Source organism: Malus sylvestris, chromosome 3 (assembly GCF_916048215.2).
Source record: "Malus sylvestris chromosome 3, drMalSylv7.2, whole genome shotgun sequence".
Classification (NCBI taxonomy): Eukaryota; Viridiplantae; Streptophyta; class Magnoliopsida; order Rosales; family Rosaceae; genus Malus; species Malus sylvestris.
This window is the reverse complement of record NC_062262.1, coordinates 9,412,913-9,432,536: the sequence shown is the minus strand read 5'-3', so window position 1 is coordinate 9,432,536 and position 19,624 is coordinate 9,412,913. Positions and strand designations below refer to the sequence as shown.

The 19,624-nt window shown below is 34.0% G+C and overlaps 1 long non-coding RNA gene across 1 annotated transcript; it reads left to right on the top strand.

Annotated features, from left to right (window-relative positions):
- Positions 1 to 8,697: 8,697 nt before the first annotated feature.
- Positions 8,698 to 19,108, top strand: LOC126617490 (uncharacterized). Its single transcript, XR_007621371.1, has 2 exons — positions 8,698 to 9,287; positions 18,768 to 19,108. It is a non-coding gene; the product is annotated as an uncharacterized LOC126617490 (long non-coding RNA).
- The last annotated feature ends 516 nt before the right edge of the window (positions 19,109 to 19,624 follow it).

Sequence of the window (19,624 nt, the reverse complement as noted above, 5' to 3'; positions counted from 1 at the left end):
TTGCCAGATCTGTGTTGCTTGGTATGTTGGGAGTTTGATTTGAGCATTTATTTCAGTAAAAGAAATGCCCCTTTTTGGGACTTTTTCAACGTATACAAAACACGAGACATTACACTATGTGTTATAATATAAATAACGATACAGTGCAAAAATATTCCATATCATCACTTATATTATAATATGTAATCTATCCGCTTGTGTTTTGGGTGATAGATGATGCTCTAATTTTCCTTACCCTAAAATTGTTAAGAAATAGTTAATACACCTACCATAATAATTCTGTCTTATTAGGCCTAAAATAGTAATTATAAATATTTTTTGGTTCTTAAATTGAAGGATTATTGTTAAATCCCCAAACAAATGGGGGGGGGGCTAAATATATATATATATATATATATATATATATATATATATATATAATATTAGGGAAAGTGCCTTCAAGACTCGACTTTTCTCTTATTGCCCGCCCTTTTTTATTTTCAGTGTTAAATTGAATGATCAAGGGTCAAAACTAAACAGGATATACAGAAAGACCCTTGTTTATTTAACTTTCTTAATATTTTTTTCCTTTCAAAAGCCCTAACAATCTTATGTATTTTTTTTGGGCCAATACTATGAATTTATTAAATTTTAATAAAAACGTTAAAATCTGGATCGAGAGAATTAAAAAGTGAGAAATAAAATTATTAAGCGAGCCACTTCATTACAATTTACAATTGTGCGTAAAGGAACTCGAAACACTCCAATTTTGATGCGCATCGTGCAAAGTAGCTTCAATACTCGCATTCATTTCCAATCCCACTCACAGGGATAAGATTAGAGGAATCTAAGTCTTACGTACTTTGACTAGTTGGTATTTGGTAGTTGCTACTTCTTGTGCTCAATTTAAGTTGATTTGGTTGGAGCTTGTTTTCCTTTTATTCTATGTATACGGAAATTTTAGCGCGTTTTAGCGCGTTCTAGCTCATTTACCAAACAAAAAACATACATAAAAACCCTACACATCTAAAGCAAAAATCAAAGAAAAATTATATGTCGCCATCTCCTTGTTTTGGCTTTTGTGGCGGTGGAAATCTTCTTGACAATCATTTTTTATATTTTTCCTCTCTCCCTTTCCATTTACTTTGTTTTGGTGTAGAATTGTCACTGTAAATGTTATAGTTGTCAGGATTGAGTTTACCTAGTACGATACTATGGGTTTAGCCAGTTCGGTGCTATGGCTCTTGGATGTCCGGAGGATGTAAAGCGGCGACGCGGTTTTATTCTTTTATTTTGTTTCTATTTAATTATATACAGGATATGCCTTGGAGTTTGGTTCGGATTTCTCATTTTATGGAAGAATTTGCTAGTTTGATTGCTCTCTATATGAGAATTGCTTCATTTTAATTTTCATTTTGGTGTGCTACATCTCTTTTGGATATATGTTTGAATGGTGGAGTGATTTGATTTGCTGAATCACCTTCACTTGGTGTTCTGGGATCATGGCAGCGATTTGCTGATACTTTATTGCAATATTTTAGATATGGTTTGCAATGACCCTTTAAGAGTTGAGTTCTTCATGATATGTATTTGTAATGCCATTTTTTTTTTCAAAGAATGAAATATCGTATCTTCTTTAAGAATATGTTGCACTGCTTGTACTTTTGGTCTTCAAGTCTCTTTCGATGTGTACTTTCTAAATCTTTATGCGAATTTCTTAATGAAGAATTTGTCTTAACACCAAGGCTTTAGTTTGTAATACGGTTGAACTTTAATTTAATTTTGAAGGGTCGTCCTCTTGATTAAATAAGCTAATCAAACGACTTATTAGCTAATGCTAACCATCAGATTAGAATAAGCAACTCTCTCTTTAATTATTTGTCACTTTCATTATCCTTCTGAAAGAAAATTAGGGGTTTATCGTTTTTGTTGCGTTTGTTGCGTTTATCGTTTTTGTGACAAATTTGTATTGGTGCACTTTGCTTGTGGTAGTCGTGTAGGGGTTTTAATTAATCGCTTGTTTGTGCAAATTCACTCCAGATCAATGTATTGGTCACTGGAGCAATGTACCCAATTAGCACCCTTGTATTTGTTTATGACGATCAATGAAATACCGCTATCATTTCTTGTAAATGAAAAGAAAAAACATCACAGGGAGGAGGGATCACAATATGCTTGCATTACATGAAGTTGAATTGGGATCCCATTCTTCCATATATATATATATATATATATTAGGGAGTTATGGAATCTAGCCATGTTGTTCTGCTTGTAGTGACAATCGATCATGTGCGTGTTAGCGACAACTAATTTTGTGAATTTCAACCTCTCCCTGGCCACAAGTTTGGCTTCCACACCAACAACGGGTTTTGAACCCGAGACCTCCAGTTTTTAGTTTTAAGAAAGCCTTGTAATCCCCTCTTTACCATTGGCTACAAGTCTTGTACATTGACAAGTGATATTTATCCAACCAAATATAGAATGTCAAAAGAATTATATAAAGAACCATACTTAGCTACTCAAAGATGAGCAAGAGTTCCTACTAAAAACTCTTAGTGTTTTTAGAACAATGACATTAATAGACCAAAACAATTCGGTAATAATGAACTTATTTCGGGTAATTGCTCTCATTATTATGGGGCAAAAACTTTTATTGGTTTAGTTTAATTTGTAAAGTGACCCAATATTGTATTCAAGGTGAAGTCTTGTCAATGTACGGAATGTCCCTACTTTGAATATGTTATTTTAATATTGTTCTTCGAAATTGACACTTGGAGGAAGTTATTCAGCACTTTTTTTTTGGTGTGCTATTCACACACCATTTTTTATTTTTTACACATCTTTATTAATTTCTATCCGTTCATCTTCTTTAATTCATCTGATCCGACGGCCGAAAACCAAAAAAATGTGGAAGAAGTAAAAAGAGGTGTATGGATATTACATCCTCTTTTTTTTTATTTGGCCACAATTCAGCAATTTTTGAAATTTTATATTGTGTTATTCTTTTTCTATACGGTCGTTTAAAGTGGTAGAATTAAATTTAGTACTTTGAGTGTAGAGGTAAATGTTATTAATCATTTTAGAAAGAAGTGCAGAGTACCTATTTCTTTTACCTATTTTAAAGTGCAGTGCTATTACCAGCTCTTTTTTGGTTTTTATACAAAGAGTAATGCTAAGAAGATTAAATTGTTAAACCAAAATTTTAAATTAAATAAGGTGTCACCAATAAGAGATAAATACGTTAATTAACATTAAGTAATAATCTAATAATCAATATCCACATCATTTGGTTTACAAAATTTGATTTACAATTTTGATCTTTTTAGCATTACTCTTTAAATATGAGTATGTAAATAGAGTAGTGCTATTTACACATCATTTTTTTGGCTCACACACACCATTGCTAAATTTTGTCCATTGATATTCTTCAATTCATTAAATGTAACAATTGAAAATTAAAAAGTGAATGTGAAAAGTAAAAATAAGTGGTTGGATAACACGAGTGAGGATCCTCGCCATATCCTCTTTGTGAGGATTCCAGGGATTCTCAAATCACATCCGTTCATTGTACATCGTACGGTTAGAAATCATTGTAATTTTTTTATTTAAAATTGAATATAAACAATACCTGAAGAAAACTGACTACACGATGTACAATGAACGGATGTGATTTGAGGATCTCCGAAATCTTCACAAAGAGGATACGGTGAGAATCCTCTCTCGGATAACACCACCCTATAAATAACCAAAACAATGCACCATGTCAAGATGTTGGCCCTAAAAAGGAAAACCCCCCAAAGGAAAAACTGAAATAAGCAAACAAGCCCCGCTTTGTTTAAGCCATTTCCTTTGCTTGATGTATAATTTGTACCATAAACTAACATTGATAATGGGAAAACTAATCATTGGTGGTACTATAAACCAAAATGAAAATCTTTGTTTTTTATTTTTTATTTTTGCAATTTTAAACTTTTTTAAACTCTCATTTGTTCTTATCGATGACAAAGTTGAATAGTCGGTACAACAATTCATTACTAGTTAACATTATTATCGTCTTCAACTTAATTGTATATACAATCTAGTAGGTGTGCGGTTTTACATAAAAAAATATTAGTGCAATTAATGATGAAATCATCGATCTTTAATTGGGTTAGCTTTCCGCGTAAACATTCTTCTATTAGTCCTTGAAATTATTGATGTCTATCAATCATCTAACAATCAAAGTTATGCATAATTTACCATTCAGTACTACAGTTTGGTAAATTCATTTTCACTTGAAAATGAGAGGTCTTTAGTTCAAATCTCGTAAATGGCGAATTCGATATCAAATTAGGTTACCCATCGTGTGGTTTAGTCGAATTCTCATTCCTTCTAGTGTAAAAATATCGATATACTAAAAAAAAAAAGTTATGCATGATTTGTTAATGGTTGTATGTATTTAAAGTTTGCTTTTAAATTTTATGTTGATGATAACGAGGGACTTAGATTAAGATAATTAGTTTTCATTTTACTTATTTTTGTTTTTATTTATTTATTTGTTTATTTATCATGCATGCATGCATGGTAGATTAGTGGGACGCGCTTTTGCTTGCCCTACAAATTGACACAATTTTACATCATCACACAATTTCTTGTGCCAAACTCTTTGAAATCGAATATTTTGCAACATCTCGCAATCGTCACAAGCCCTCCTGACAATGACGTAGTTTTCTCTACGTCTCAGACCAAATGAAGTGATTTTTCATTATTTACATTATTTGATTGAATTTTTCAAAAATTGCCAAATGATCCAAACCGTGTTCGCTGACATTTTTCTATCTAGTCCTCCCACACATACATTAATTTAATTTGGAATATCATATATGATGATACTAATTCTTTTTATTTGGTGTGAAAGTGATAGATGAAATAGCATGACTTTAGCTTTTGTATGATATGGTGAGGTTAAAAAATGTTTGGAACATGTAGAATATAAGACCCAGCCAAATATCACCATTCTAAATAGGAATGCATCTACATCTGGATAAAAAGAAATATATAAGTAAAGAACAAATGGAAATTGATCAAAATTATTATTATTAATTTCAATTGTTGGGATGATAGCTTTTTAGTATGTCGTTGGTAGCCGATCTAGCTTGATTCGATGATGGTTGCGGACTCATGGACATATCTGTTATCGAATCGCCTTTCACGGCCAAGTATGTAATGGAGACACTTTGATTGGGTTGTCATTGACGCAAATCCGGTTGCAGAGGGGCAAGATTTGTGCGCCTTGCTTTGTCTTTGTGGAGATGAGCTGACCATGGTTTTCTTCTTGGCTTAGTTGTATTTTGTGTTTGTGTTTGTGTATGTTTGTGTTGCCTAGCGGTTTGTGCGGCCTCACATCTTTACGATGACTTTGTGTGTTCTTAGGTTTTGGATATGTTATCACTGATTTATTGTGGCAAACTATATATCGATGGTTCATGTGTTCCTTCGTTCACTGTGGTTGCCATATAGGGGTTAATTAAGTTTGCTTGTTGTGCGTGTATTCTCTTCATATCAAGAATTTGATCACTGAAAAAGATGTCCTCAATTGACACCCTTCTTATTAGTTTTTTCGTATAAATAAAGTATCCCTATCATTTATTAAAAAAAACTATAACCCTACAAAATCCATAATACTTTAAAATTATTGATGTTCCTTTTTGGGAACTAAGAACAAATTAACTAAACCACATTTCTCTGTACACTTTAATGTCTCCTTCATTACTACAATTATAATCCCACATTTCTTCTATGCACCTACGGACACGTGTTGCTAAATTAAGTTCCTCCTATATTGTTATTTTGATTAATTAACAATATCCAAGAACATTTTTTTCTGAATTAATTAGCTCTTAGTTTGTCGGAGGCCTCCCTTAAACCAAACCCTAGCATATACTATATGATGTGGGATCGGGTCAACTTTGGTGGCGGACTTCAGTTTCGATGGCTGCACTTTGAAAGGTGCATCTCTTTCTATCTGAAAAAAGAGGCACTTCATCACATCAACCTAGCTAATTGGATAACACACAATTATTGTTGATAAGATTCATACTTTTTATATACCAAACATGTACGATATATAAGAAATAATACGAAATGCTTGCAAACAAGCTACATGTGGTAAATGAAAACAAATCGATCCATTGATCGTAAGAAAAACTTTCATGTCTCGAATTTACTGTACTCCTCTCTTCCTATAAACTCGTCAACTGATCAGATTTGGAAAAAAGAGATGAATATACACTTAAACTTGTGTAAGTTATTCTTGTATATTTCAAGTTAATAAAGTTATTAGTCCTACCAAAAAGTTATGGGTCGATACATACCATAATCATTATGCATCACAATGACATGGCATAGAAAAAAATTCGTAAAATCAAATGACGAGGAATATTGCCTCAACTCTAATTGGTCTCCTGAACACTAATTTGTTCTTGGCCTAGACTTGATTTTGTCATCATGTCAAAAATAAAATATATAGCAATTAATGTCAACTTATTAGGTACTACTTGAGATGTGAGATGTGAGATTTTGAGCCCACAAAATCTAATATCTATTGTCCTCGTTTACTTTCAAATTCCTGTGTTTGAGTGAGTATAATGCACGTTAAAGAGGGAGGGACGCGGTTTTCATGTAGGATAATATAATATAAACAAAACGTTGCAAAAAGTTTTTAGCTTTTTAGCTAAAATGGTCTCTGAGATTGGCGTAATTATTAACATTAATCGCTGAGATTTGAAATTGAAAGAAATTGTCCCTGAGTTTATTTACTACCAATTATTTTGGTCATTTCGTAAAAAATTATATCAAATAAGGATAAAATGATAAAAATACCCTCAATTTTAATAAACAATAGGCCAAAATGATTAGTCAAAATTTGAGATTATTTTTATCATTTTATTCTCATTTAATGGATATTTTTCATGAAATAACCAAAATGATTGATGATGGATAAACTCAGGCACCACTTCTACTAGATTTCAAATCTCAAATACTAAAGTGAGGAATTATGTAAACCTCAGGAACCATGTAAACCAAAAAAAAAAACCTAAGTTTTTACAAAATCTCCGTGATCATCCCAAATATAAATTCATTTTGCTCTTTGTGATTTAGAACCATAAGAGCTGCATGCAAAATTATGATATATATATTTGCAAGGGTCCCACGCGTTTGATTGTAAATTTTCTTCTTGCCGGCCAATAAATTACTAAATTTGACTGTAAATTTTCTTCTTGCCGGCCAATAAATTACTATAAAATTGGTTGCTACTGCTTCTCTAAATCTCTAAAATTGCTTGTTACATGGAACAAATTAACATAAAAAATGAAAATAATTAAGAATATAATTGTGACATCCATCCATCTCTTTCTTTCGTAATGTATCCGAATATTCCAACACCGCGTTATATGACATGATTTAGAGGCCCACACATTTAACTTGTTTCCAATGGTTCATTTGTAGATGCTTAATGTTTTTTCATAACTAATAACGAAGGAAAAAGGTAAAAAGTTATGGTTTATCTGAGCTGAGGTATTGGAAAAATCATTATGTGCCCTGCACCAAAAAGTGATATAGAGCTCCTGCTTTCAAAATGGCCAAATTATATTTTTGTGAAAATATTTTTATAATTAATATTTAACAAAAATACAATTGAATTTTGAAAACAGGGTAAAGTGCACATAACTAATGCTTCTTTCAAGAAGTATTTTAAGTGCAATTGGAACTTAACAAATATGTTCTCTTAAAGTGTTTTCAGTTATTTTAAAAGTACTTCCAAACAAGTTTATAAACGGTTCACATGTTATTATATAAATGTAGACCATGAATTTGTTAAGTTTTATGATGGAATATGAACAAAATCAATCTACGTATTATCATATAAATGGATATAATTATGCATGTGGCGATGTTTCAGTCTAATGTCTTCAAAACGTCATTGACCCAAAAGATTCATATGGCCATCTTTTGAATCAATAATATTTATGTTAAAAATAAATAAATAAGAGTGGGCCCCGCCCCTTCAAACCAACCATATGATGTTTTGGGTCATTGTTATCCACGTGGAAAGTTTTTATACGACATGTACCATATTATTCAATTGCATTTCTAATTGAGAAATGATTTCTAAGCTAGAAATGCACCATGACTCCCAAATCCCATCATCTTCAATTTCCTCAACCAAACATACTTCAAGATCGTATTATAACTGTGCAACGCTATGCTTACAGTCTATTTATACTATAATTTGTACTATTTTGCTAATAAAAATAGAACCCACTAACACATATTTATTTCATCTCTATTAAAAACATAGTACGAAGAAAAGGTAAGAGTAACATTTTTTATTCTAATTCGTTTGACATTTAGGTGACAAAATGATGCTTTGTTAGTGTGGTGCCTAGTTAAGACGCCAACAACAAAAGAGAAACGAGGTAATTAGGAAGATTTTCTATTTTTATATTTAAACGCCCAACAAATTTAATTACATAAAATATTCATCTTTTGACTAGTATCGCAAACTCTATTGGTAAAAACATGCAATTTTTACAGTTAATTTTATTTTTCAAACGATAGAATACTTTATTAAACTCAAATAGAGACGCATACATCGAATGCCAAAACATTGAACAACCAATCTAGTTCTGAAACAAGGTAAATCTTAGTGAGCAAGCCAAGTCTTATGCGCCAAAATGCAAAATGCCTCTATAAAACCATCCACTCAAAATCCCCAAAGCACATTCACTTTGTTACAATTCACTCTCTTTCTTTTCCGTCCAAGAAAATCCTCTTTTTGTTCATCCCCTCTCTCTAGACTCTAGAGAGAGAAAAAGCCTTCAACTAAACACTCTGTTCTTCTGCTCTTGTCCTCACCCTTCAAATTCATCATGTCGAATTCGAAAAAACTGGAAATCCCAGGTTCCAAGTCCAAGCACGGCCGAAATCGAAGGCTCCCTCCCAGGAGGGGACAGATCAAGATCAAGATATTTAAGGAATTGGTCAAGTTCTTGGCTCCCATGGCGGGCGGGGGAGCTCGAAAGCCGAGGGAAAATGGAGCAGTACCCACTTGGGATTTCAGCCGGGGTTTGGGTACTGCTCCGAAGCTCAGTCTGATCGCTCCGGATCCCTCATTTTCTGAAAATTGAGCTTCTTGTTAACTTTGTATACTATAGTTTTGTTAATTTTGTTAATTTATTTATTTGGTTTTGAGTTTATGGGAAGGAATTCTGTTCCGCATCACCCGTCTACACAAGACACGCGAAGAGGGACCTCATTGCATTCAGGTACCAGTACCACATGGACCCACTTTGGAAGACCTGAATGCACGAATCTTTCTTAGTGTGTGTCTTGAGCATATGACGTGACACGAAATTTATATTCAGAATTTCTCGGACATGAGGCATTGAGGTTGGGGGTTAAGAGAGAAATTTGGGGAAGTGGGTTTGCTGCGTTGGTGTGTGCCCGTAGGCGATTTAGATTTTGCTGCAGAAGTGATGTAGGCCTTCAGCGTTTTGTTTAGTATTACAGTGATTTAGAACAAGAAGTGGCTGTTTTTCAGCTTTGTAATTTTACTGTGTTTTCAATGTACCCATTTTGTTCAAATAAAATACTTTACCTTCCAATTTTATCGCCAGATCTGTGTTGCTTGGTATGTTGGGAGTTGGATTTGAGCATTAATTTCAGTAAAATAACAGCCCCTTGTTGGGTACAAAGCAGCTTTTGGTACCTTTGATCGGTCGTATTCGGACATTTTTCAACATACACAAAACACAAGACATTACACTATGTGTTATAATATAAATGATGATACAATGTAAAAATATTTCATATTATCACTTATATTATAATATGTAATTTACCGGCTTGTGTTCTGGGTGATTGATGATGCTCTAATTTTCCTTATCCTGAAATTGTTAAAGATATAGTTAATACACCTACCATAATAATTCCGTCTTTTTAAGCCTAAAATAGTGATTGTAAATAATTTTTGGTTCTTAAATTGAAGGATTATTGTTAAATGCCCAAACAAATGGAGGATTAAATATATATAATATTAGGGAAAGCGCCTTCAAGACTCAACTTTTCTCTTATTGCCCGCCCCTTTTTATTTTCAATGTTAAATTGAATGATCAAAGGTCAAAACTAAACATTATATGCAGAAAGTTAAAAATAATATGCTGAAATCATTTCCTTATAAACAGGGATCGATTGCGAAAAAGTGTTTGTCTTTTGGGGGTTTAATGCTAAAAGCCCCTTGTTTATTTAACTTTCTTAATTTTTGTTTCTTTCAAAAAAACCCTAACAATCTTATGTACATTTTGGGGCCAATACTATGAATTTATTAAATTTTAATAAAAACGTTCAAATCTAGACCGAGAAAATTAAAAAGTGACAAAGAAAATTATTAAGTGAGCCACTTCATTACAATTGCACATAAAGGAACTCGAACCACTCCAATTTTGATGCAAATCGTGCAAAGTAACTTCAATACTTACATTCATTTCCAACTCCCACTCAGCACACGGATAAAGATTAGAGGAATCTAAGTCTCATGTACTTTGACTAGTTGGTATTTCGTAGTTGCTAGTTCTTGTGTTCAATGAATTTGATTTGGTTGGAACTTATTTTCCTTTTATTCTATGTATGCGGGAATTTTAGCGCGTTTTAGGATAAGGTGATTAACAACAAGATTAGTATAATTTGGAAACTTTCTAAGTTAATTGAGGAAATCAATGGGATCTTATTGGTACACAATTATCCAACTAGTTATGTCTTGGTGGTCGCTTTCTAATCATTTATTCCAAATTTTTTTGTAGGGAAAGATGAGAAAAGATGGTTGTAGGCACAAAAAAATGTTTGTTAAATTATTAGATACTTGAAAAAGCTCAAAGTTTAGTGTAGACATGTAAATTTCGGTGCTATGAATACTCACCAACACATTAAATTTTGATATTCACGACTTAAGTGGCATGCATGCGCCATGTGTCTCACAAATCTTACAAATGGCATATGACTCATCGAGACCGAACGAGTCATCAAGGGTGTCACCCGTCACCATTTGACGGATTGTAATTAAGGAATTATCTTAGATTAAAACATTGTCTTTTTAGGCAACGATTAAGAAGAAATTGTATTCAAGTGATTGATTAGTCAATGGATTTTCGTCTAAAGAACTTGTATTCAATTCGTGATTAGTCAATGGCTTTGGGACTACGTGTCTAATTGGTGTGCGACAAAGATTGAGAAAGTATGAAGACAAATTAGGCTGCTAATATAGGCAAAGCTAAAATTTGAAGTCGTTTGGAAATGTTTGTTTCGGTTCACACTTCACATTAATTGCCCCTCTAAATTCCAAAGGGTGCTTAATGATGCTTGGTGATATAAATTAAGGTATATGGATAAAACTCAAGTGTTAACAATTGCTTAGCTTGTTTCTTATCTTTTTTTCCTAGGCTCATTTACCAAACAAAAAACATACATAAAAACCCTAGACGTCTGAAGCAAAAATCAGAGAAAAATTATCTGTCGCCTCCTTGTTTTGGCTTTGTTGGAGTTGGTGGAAATCATCTTGACAATCATTTTTGGTATTTCTCCTCTCTTCCTTTCCATTTACTTTGTTTCGGTGTGCTACATCTCCTGTGAATTTATGTTTGAATGGTGGAGCTGTTTGATTTGCGTAATCTTCTTCACTTGGTGTTCTAGGATCGTGACAGTGATTTGCTGATACTTCATTGCAATATTTTAAATCTAGTTTGCAATTACCCTTTTAGAATTGAGTTTTTCATGATATGTATTTGTAATGTCATTTTTTTCAAAGATATTATCTTCTTTAAGAATTTGACTGAATCCGGCAATGAATCTGGACATGATGTTGTACTGCTAGTCTTTTCGGTCTTCGAGTCTCCTTCGATGTGTACTACTACGTTCTAAATCTTTATGCGAATGAAGAATTTGTCTTAACACCAAGGCTTTTGTAATACGGGTTGAAATTTCATTTGATTAAACAAACAAATCAAACGACTTATTAGCTAATGCTAACCATCAGATTAGAATAAGCAACTCTCTCTTTAATTATTTGTCACTTTCATTATCCTTCTGAAAGAAAATTAGGGAATGATCGATGCTTATGTGTCGCATATGTCATGCAGTGAGCCACTACACTAGTATTGGTTTGTTGCGTATCGTTTTTGTGACAAATTTGTATTGGTGCACTTTGATTGTAGTAGTCGTGTAGGGGTTTTAATTAATCGCTTGTTTGTGCAAATTCACTCCAGATCAATGTATTGGTCACTAGAGCAATGTACCCAATTAGCACCCTTGTATTTGTTTATGATGATCAATGAAATACCACTATCGTTTCTTGTAAATGAAAAGAAAAAACATCACAGGGAGGAGGGATCACAATATGCTTGCATCACATGAAGTTGAATAGGGATCCCATTCTTCCATATATTAGGGAGTTATGGGATCTAGCCATGTTGCTTTGCTTGTAAGGACAATCGATCATGCGTGTGTTAGTGACAACTAATTACGTTGTAAATGAGTGACAATCAATCATGTGACACAATACAAATCAAAATTAGACGGCCAATTGTAATTGTTCCCAAACAAATTAGTCTACCCCTAAAAGGACTTGTGTACATGGAACATGCACGTTGCGGTATATGCAGGAGTAGAAAATAATGATGTGGGAGGAATAAATTCAATTGAAGTCCAACGTTATTGTTATCCGAAACTCAATTAAAGTCCAACGTTATATAATAGTGTGAAGGATTGACTAATTAATCCCATGTGTGTATTGACATTTCCCTCACAAGTCTCGTACATTTTTTTTTTCCTTTAAAAATGAGAACAACTAGTGGCAAGCCATGATTATCGATTTTTTTCGGGGGTCGGGAAGACTCACATAGACATTTCAATCTCCCCTGGCCACAAGTCTAGCTTCCACACCAGCAGCGGGTTTCGAACCCGAGACCTCCGGTTTTTTGTTTTAAGGAAGCCTCATAATTCGTCATTTACCACTAGTCAGAAATCTAGTACATTGACAAAAGATATTTATACAACCAAATATAGAACGTCCAAAGAGTTATATAAAGAACAAAATTTGGCTACTCAAAGATAAGTAGGAGCTCCTACTCAAAACTCTTAGTGTTTTAATCACAGAGTTTTGTGCTTATGATTTATGATCAGAACCATTTATATTTTGAATCAATAATATTTATGTTAAAAAATAAATAAATAAGAGTGCCCCCCCCCCCTTCTCTCTTCAATCCTACGATATGATATTTTAATTCGTTTGACATTTAGGTGACAAAATGAACCTTTATTAATGTGGTGATAGTTAAGACTCCAACAATAAAAGAGAAACGAGGTAAAGGAAGATTTTCTATCTTTATATTTAAACGCCCAACAAATTTTAATATATATATATATATATATATATTGTCAAAGAACAAATTTTATTATATAAAAAATTCATCTTTTGACAAGAATCGCAAACTCTAGTGGTAAAACATGCAACTTTTACATTTTTTTTTTCAAACGATAGAATTTTTTTAAGGGAACTTTAACGAAAAGCATATGGTACTGTTCACTTTAACGAAAAACCACATTTTTACACTAAAAAATCAATCTTGATACTATTCACTTTACCTTTTATTTTGTCCTTATTATTAAAACTCAAAGTTTTCAAGCCCTTTTCATTAGTTTTTTTTTTTTTTAAAACTCAAATAAAAACGCATACATCATACGTTAAACATTGAACAAACAATCTAGTTCAAAACGGCTCCATCTACAAAAGTCACTCTTGTGAACTCTTTGTTTTCTTCAAATAGGCTACCAACGTAAAATTTAAAAAGAATATGTCCTTTTCCGGCATACGAAAAATAGCTTGATTGCGGAGTTTTATGTACTTGCGCAGTTTTATCTACAGACTCCACATATGCTTCTAGAATGTCTTAGTGAGGAAGCTAAGTCTTATGCAACAAATGCAAAGTGCCTCTAGATGCTCTAAGTCAGCAAGCTGAGTCTTGTGCAACAAAATGCAAAATGCCTCTATAAAACCATCCCCTCAAAATCCCCAAAGCGCATTCACTTTGTTACAACAATTCACTCTCTTTCTTTTCCGTCCAAGAAAATTCTCTTTTTGCTCATCCCCTCTCTCTAGACTCTAGAGAGAGAAAAAGCCTCCAAATAAACACTCTGTTTTCCTCTGTTCTTCTTCTCTTGTCCTCACCCTTCAGATTCATCATGTCGAATTCGAAAAAACTGGAAATCCCAGGTTCCAAGTCCAAGCACAGCCGAAATCGAAGGCTCCCTCCCAGGAGGGGACAGATCAAGATCAAGATATTTAAGGAATTGGTCAAGTTCTTGGCTCCCATGGCGGGCGGGGGAGCTCGAAAGCCAAGGGAAAATGGAGCAGTACCCACTTGGGGTTTCAGCTGGGGTTTGGGTACTGCTCCGAAGCTCAGTCTGATCGCTCCGGATCCCTCATTTTCTGAAAATTGAGCTTCTTGTTAACTTTGTTTACTATGGTTTTGTTCATTTTTTATTTATTTATTTGGTCTTTGAGTTTATGGGATGTGACCGGAGATTCTTGGGTAAGGAATTCTGTTCCGCATCACCGGTCTACAAAAGACACGCGAAGAGGGACCTCATTGCATTCAGGTACCAGTGGTCCAGTACCACATGGACCCACTTTGGAAGACCTGAATGCACGAATTCTTCTTAACGTGTGTCTTGGACTTACGAGTGACGTGACACAAAATTTATATTCAGAATTTCTTGGACACGAGGGATTGAGGTTGGGGTTAAGAGAGAAGTTTGGGGAAATGGGTTTGCTGTGTTGGTGTGTGCCCGTAGGCCTTTTTGTTGCCCAAGTGATGTAGGCCTTCAGGGTTTTGTTTAGTATTTACAGTGATTTAGAACAAGAAGTGGTTGTTTTTCAGCTTTGTAATTTTGCTGTGTTTTCAATGTACCCATTTTGTTCAAATAAAATACTTTACCTTCCAATTGTATTGCCAGATCTGTGTTGCTTGGTATGTTGGGAGTTGGATTTGAGCATTTATTTCAGTAAAAGAACAGCCCCTTTTTGGGACTTTTTCAACATATACAAAACACGAGACATTACATTATATGTTATAATATAAGTAACGATACAGTGCAAAAATATTTCATATCATCAATTATATTATAATATGTAATCTATCGGCTTGTGTTTTGGGTGATTGATGATGCTCTTATTTTCCTTACCCTAAAATTGTTAAGATATAGTTAATACACCTACCATAATAATTCTGTCTTATTAGGCCTAAAATAGTGATTATAAATAATTTTGGGTTCTTAAATTGAAGGATTATTGTTAAATCCCCAAAAAAATGGGGGGACTATATATATATATATATATAATATTAGGGAAAGTGCCTTCAAGTCTCGACTTTTCTCTTATTGCCAGCCCTTTTTTTATTTTCAATGTTAAATTGAATGATCAAGGGTCAAAACTAAACAGGATATATATATAGAAAGCCCCTTGTTTATTTAACTTTCTTAATTTTTTTTTCTTTCAAAAGCCCTAACAATCTTATGTACTTTTGTGGGCCAATACTACGAAGGAAAAGGTCGAGGAGGAGACTCTGAACCTCGGGAACTTGGTCTTCTAGGCAGTGAGTAGAGGAGCAAAACCAAGCCTGAGAGAACTAAGAGCCAGAGAGGGTGAGTTTGAGAGCGACATAAGAGAGATTTGTGAGAGAGAAGTGAAACGGAAAAAAAGAATCGAGAAGATACAGTTGAAATAGAGGGTCAGTCAATGATCGATGCGTGAAATCGAAAGGGTAAAACCGCCTGATAGGTGCATTATTTATCACATTTTCAGGTTAATTCTCACTAAGTTTTGTTAAAGAATTGGTCTTAAAAGAGCCTTACTACTTTCCTTTTCTCTGTTTCTGTCAATCTGCGCATGCAGGACATTTTTGATGATAATTTGACTTTTCGGAGGAGTTTTGATGCAAGGACAATTGGAGAAGGAAGCTAAGAGATGGAAGATCATTGTGTCCAAATTTCGTAATTTTTCATGGAGTCAAACGTTCCAGTTTTACAAATCAATCCCACAGAAGTCACTGTCCCGTCAGAACTGCGCAGTTGTGGGAGAATGAAGATTTGGAGGCTTTCCCGAATTTTCCTAGTGATGTGGGATATATTCCTGGAAAGATAAGAGATAAAGCTACGTTTTCCATATTTTTACAGATTTTTCCAGAAGATAAATCGGCTCCAAATCTGGCGTGCAAGTCAGATGCCGTGTTTACCAAGTCAAGAGGAACTCTTTCCTAATTTGTTTTATTAATTACTTAGGAGTCTGTTTTCTTTTAGGATAGTTTTTATCAGACTTATGAGGGTTTTATTAGGATATAAAAAGGGCCCGAGGGTGTCCCAAGGAGAAGCGAGAAGGGGAGAAAAACGAAATACACAAGGAAGATTCGTCCAAAGTGAAGACAGGCTGTTGAGTGTGTTCTTACCATTCTTTTCCGGATTTTATTTTTTTCCATGATTTCTGTTGTGATTTTTATTATGACCATGTGTAACTAAACTCGTCTTCTAAGGTTTATGATGAAGCCATGACATGATTATTTCCGAATTATTTTGTTGATTATTATTTGATTACATGCCATGTTTAGTTCTTAATCTTTGTGCTTAATCTATTCTAGATTTACATGTTCTTGTGATTGGCCATCATTGTGAACTTGTTTCTAGATAATTAGATAAATCTGAGAGGATGACCAATATCAATTAGGTTTATTGGAACTAAGATTAGGAAGAGTAGACAAACTAGTGAGGATAATCAATATCAAACTAGTCCTGCTTGGTTGACATAATTCTTCTGTGTTTAATGGGTTTGTATGTGTTTAACTGTATGCCTAACCAATAGGATATAGTTTTCATGTATAAGCACACGAGTGGATGCCTGACCAAGGATCAATTCATATCTTAGAAAGAACAACCTTAAATGTTGGCATGGTAATTGGATAGTAATTGGCTTGAAGGAAAGGGAATAGGATTGTTATTGGTGGATTCATAACCTTAGGCTTTCATCACATTAATTTCTTTTAAACTTTCTTTTGTTGCGTGTTTTCATTATTCACATTCTTAGTCTAATTTGAAGTAAAGTTTCAATTATTATTCATAATCAATTAATCAATCATTCGTTCCTTAGTTAAGTTAAGTTTCGCGTAATCAACTGGTTGAATTGGCATTAAAGGCAATCTCTGTGGGATCGACCTCGTATTTGCGTTTATTTCTACAATTGATTCGTGCGCTTGCGAGTTTAATTTGGTTTAAATTAATCTATTATTTAGGTTAGTTTAAATTTACATCACCGCCCTTCCACCATACAAAAACCAAGACAAACCAATTTGAGACAAATATTTGGAGAGCATTTTCGTCATGCTACTGTTAATGAATAGTAACATTTGATTTGAGTTTTAGTATATATAAATAAATATATAATTTACATAAAACAGATTTACCGTTACATAACGTTTTAATTTAATAATAAATTATCATGTTTAAGTTTGTTGTCTTATGTTATTGCACTGCAATACAAGACCAAAACAATTCGGTAATAGTAAACTCATTACGTGTAATTGCTCTCACAATTCTGGGGCAAACACTTTTATTGGTTTGGTTTAATTTGCCCAATATTATATTCAACATGAAATCTTGTCAATGTACGGAGTGTCCCTACTTTGCTTATGTTATTTTAATATTTTTCTTCGACATTGACAATTGGAGGAAGTTATTCAGCGAGGGATCCTTCTACTCTTCCCTCTCCCTCTTTCGTGCTGTCTCCCTCTCCCTCTCTCTCTCTATCCAACTGCGAAACCCACAATCTGGGTTTTGCTTCTTTTTTTTTTTAATTAAACTTTTTTTAAAATAATTATTTTTTTGAATTTTTAATTTTCACATGGACCTCTTAATGACACGTGACGTTCAGTTATTATCTATATAGGCGTCATGTCAACATTTAATATACTAAATGTTGAAAACCATAAAATATGATGGAATAAACGGAGATTTACCCTAAAAAGAATATGTTCTTTACCGGCATACGAAAAATAGCATGAGAGTTCAAGCCAGCCACTACAAAGTGCCACGTCTTGAAATACGGCCACTCCAAATAGCATGAAAGTTCCACCAAAAATCCCTAAACAAAACAAAATGCCTTTAAAACCATCACACTCTCTTTCTTTTTCGTCGAAGAAATTCTCCTTTTTCATCGCCTTCAACTAAAAACTCTGTTCTCCTCTGTTCTTCTGCTCTTGTCGTCACCCTTCAAATTCATCATGTCGAATTTGAAAAAACTGGAAATCCCAGGTTCCAAGTCCAAGCACAGCCGAAATCGAAGGCTCCCTCCCAGGAGGGGACAGATCAAGATCAAGATATTTAAGGAACTGGTCAAGTTCTTGGCTCCCATGGCGGGCAGGGGAGCTCGAAAGCCAAGGGAAAATGGAGGGTTCCTGAGCTCCAGCTCCCAAACCCCAGCTGAAACCCCAAGTGGGTACTGCTCCGATGTTCAGTCCGATCGCTCCTGATCCCTCATTTTTCTTAAAATTGAGGTTCTTGTTAACTTTGTGTAATATAGTTTTCTTCATTTTTTTAATTTATTTGGTCTTTGAGTTTATGGGATGTGACCGGAGATTCTTGGGTAAGGAATTCTGTTCTGCACCACCCGTCTACATAAGACACGCGAAGAGGGATATCATTGCATTCAGGTACCAGTACCACACAGACCCACTTTGGAAGACCTGAATGCACGAATCCTTCTTAACGTGTGTCATGAGCATACGAGTGACGTGACATGAAATTTATATTCAGAATTTCTCGGACACAAGGGATTGAGGTTGGGGTTAAGAGAGAAATTTGGGGAAATGGGTTTGCTGTGTTGGTGTGTGCCCGTAGGCCTTTTTGTTGCAGATGTGACGTAGGCCTTCAGGGTTTTGTTTAGTATTACAGTGATTTAGAACAAGAAGGGGTTGTTTTTCAGCTTCGTAATTTTACTGTGTTTTCAATGTACCCATTTTGTTCAAATATAGTACCTTACCTTCCAATTTTATTGCCAGATCTGTGTTGCTTGGTATGTTGGGAGTTTGATTTGAGCATTTATTTCAGTAAAAGAAATGCCCCTTTTTGGGACTTTTTCAACGTATACAAAACACGAGACATTACACTATGTGTTATAATATAAATAACGATACAGTGCAAAAATATTCCATATCATCACTTATATTATAATATGTAATCTATCCGCTTGTGTTTTGGGTGATAGATGATGCTCTAATTTTCCTTACCCTAAAATTGTTAAGAAATAGTTAATACACCTACCATAATAATTCTGTCTTATTAGGCCTAAAATAGTAATTATAAATATTTTTTGTGGTTCTTAAATTGAAGGATTATTGTTAAATCCCCAAACAAATGGGGGGGGGGGGGCTATATATATATATATATATATATATAATATTAGGGAAAGTGCCTTCAAGACTCGACTTTTCTCTTATTGCCCGCCCTTTTTTATTTTCAGTGTTAAATTGAATGATCAAGGGTCAAAACTAAACAGGATATACAGAAA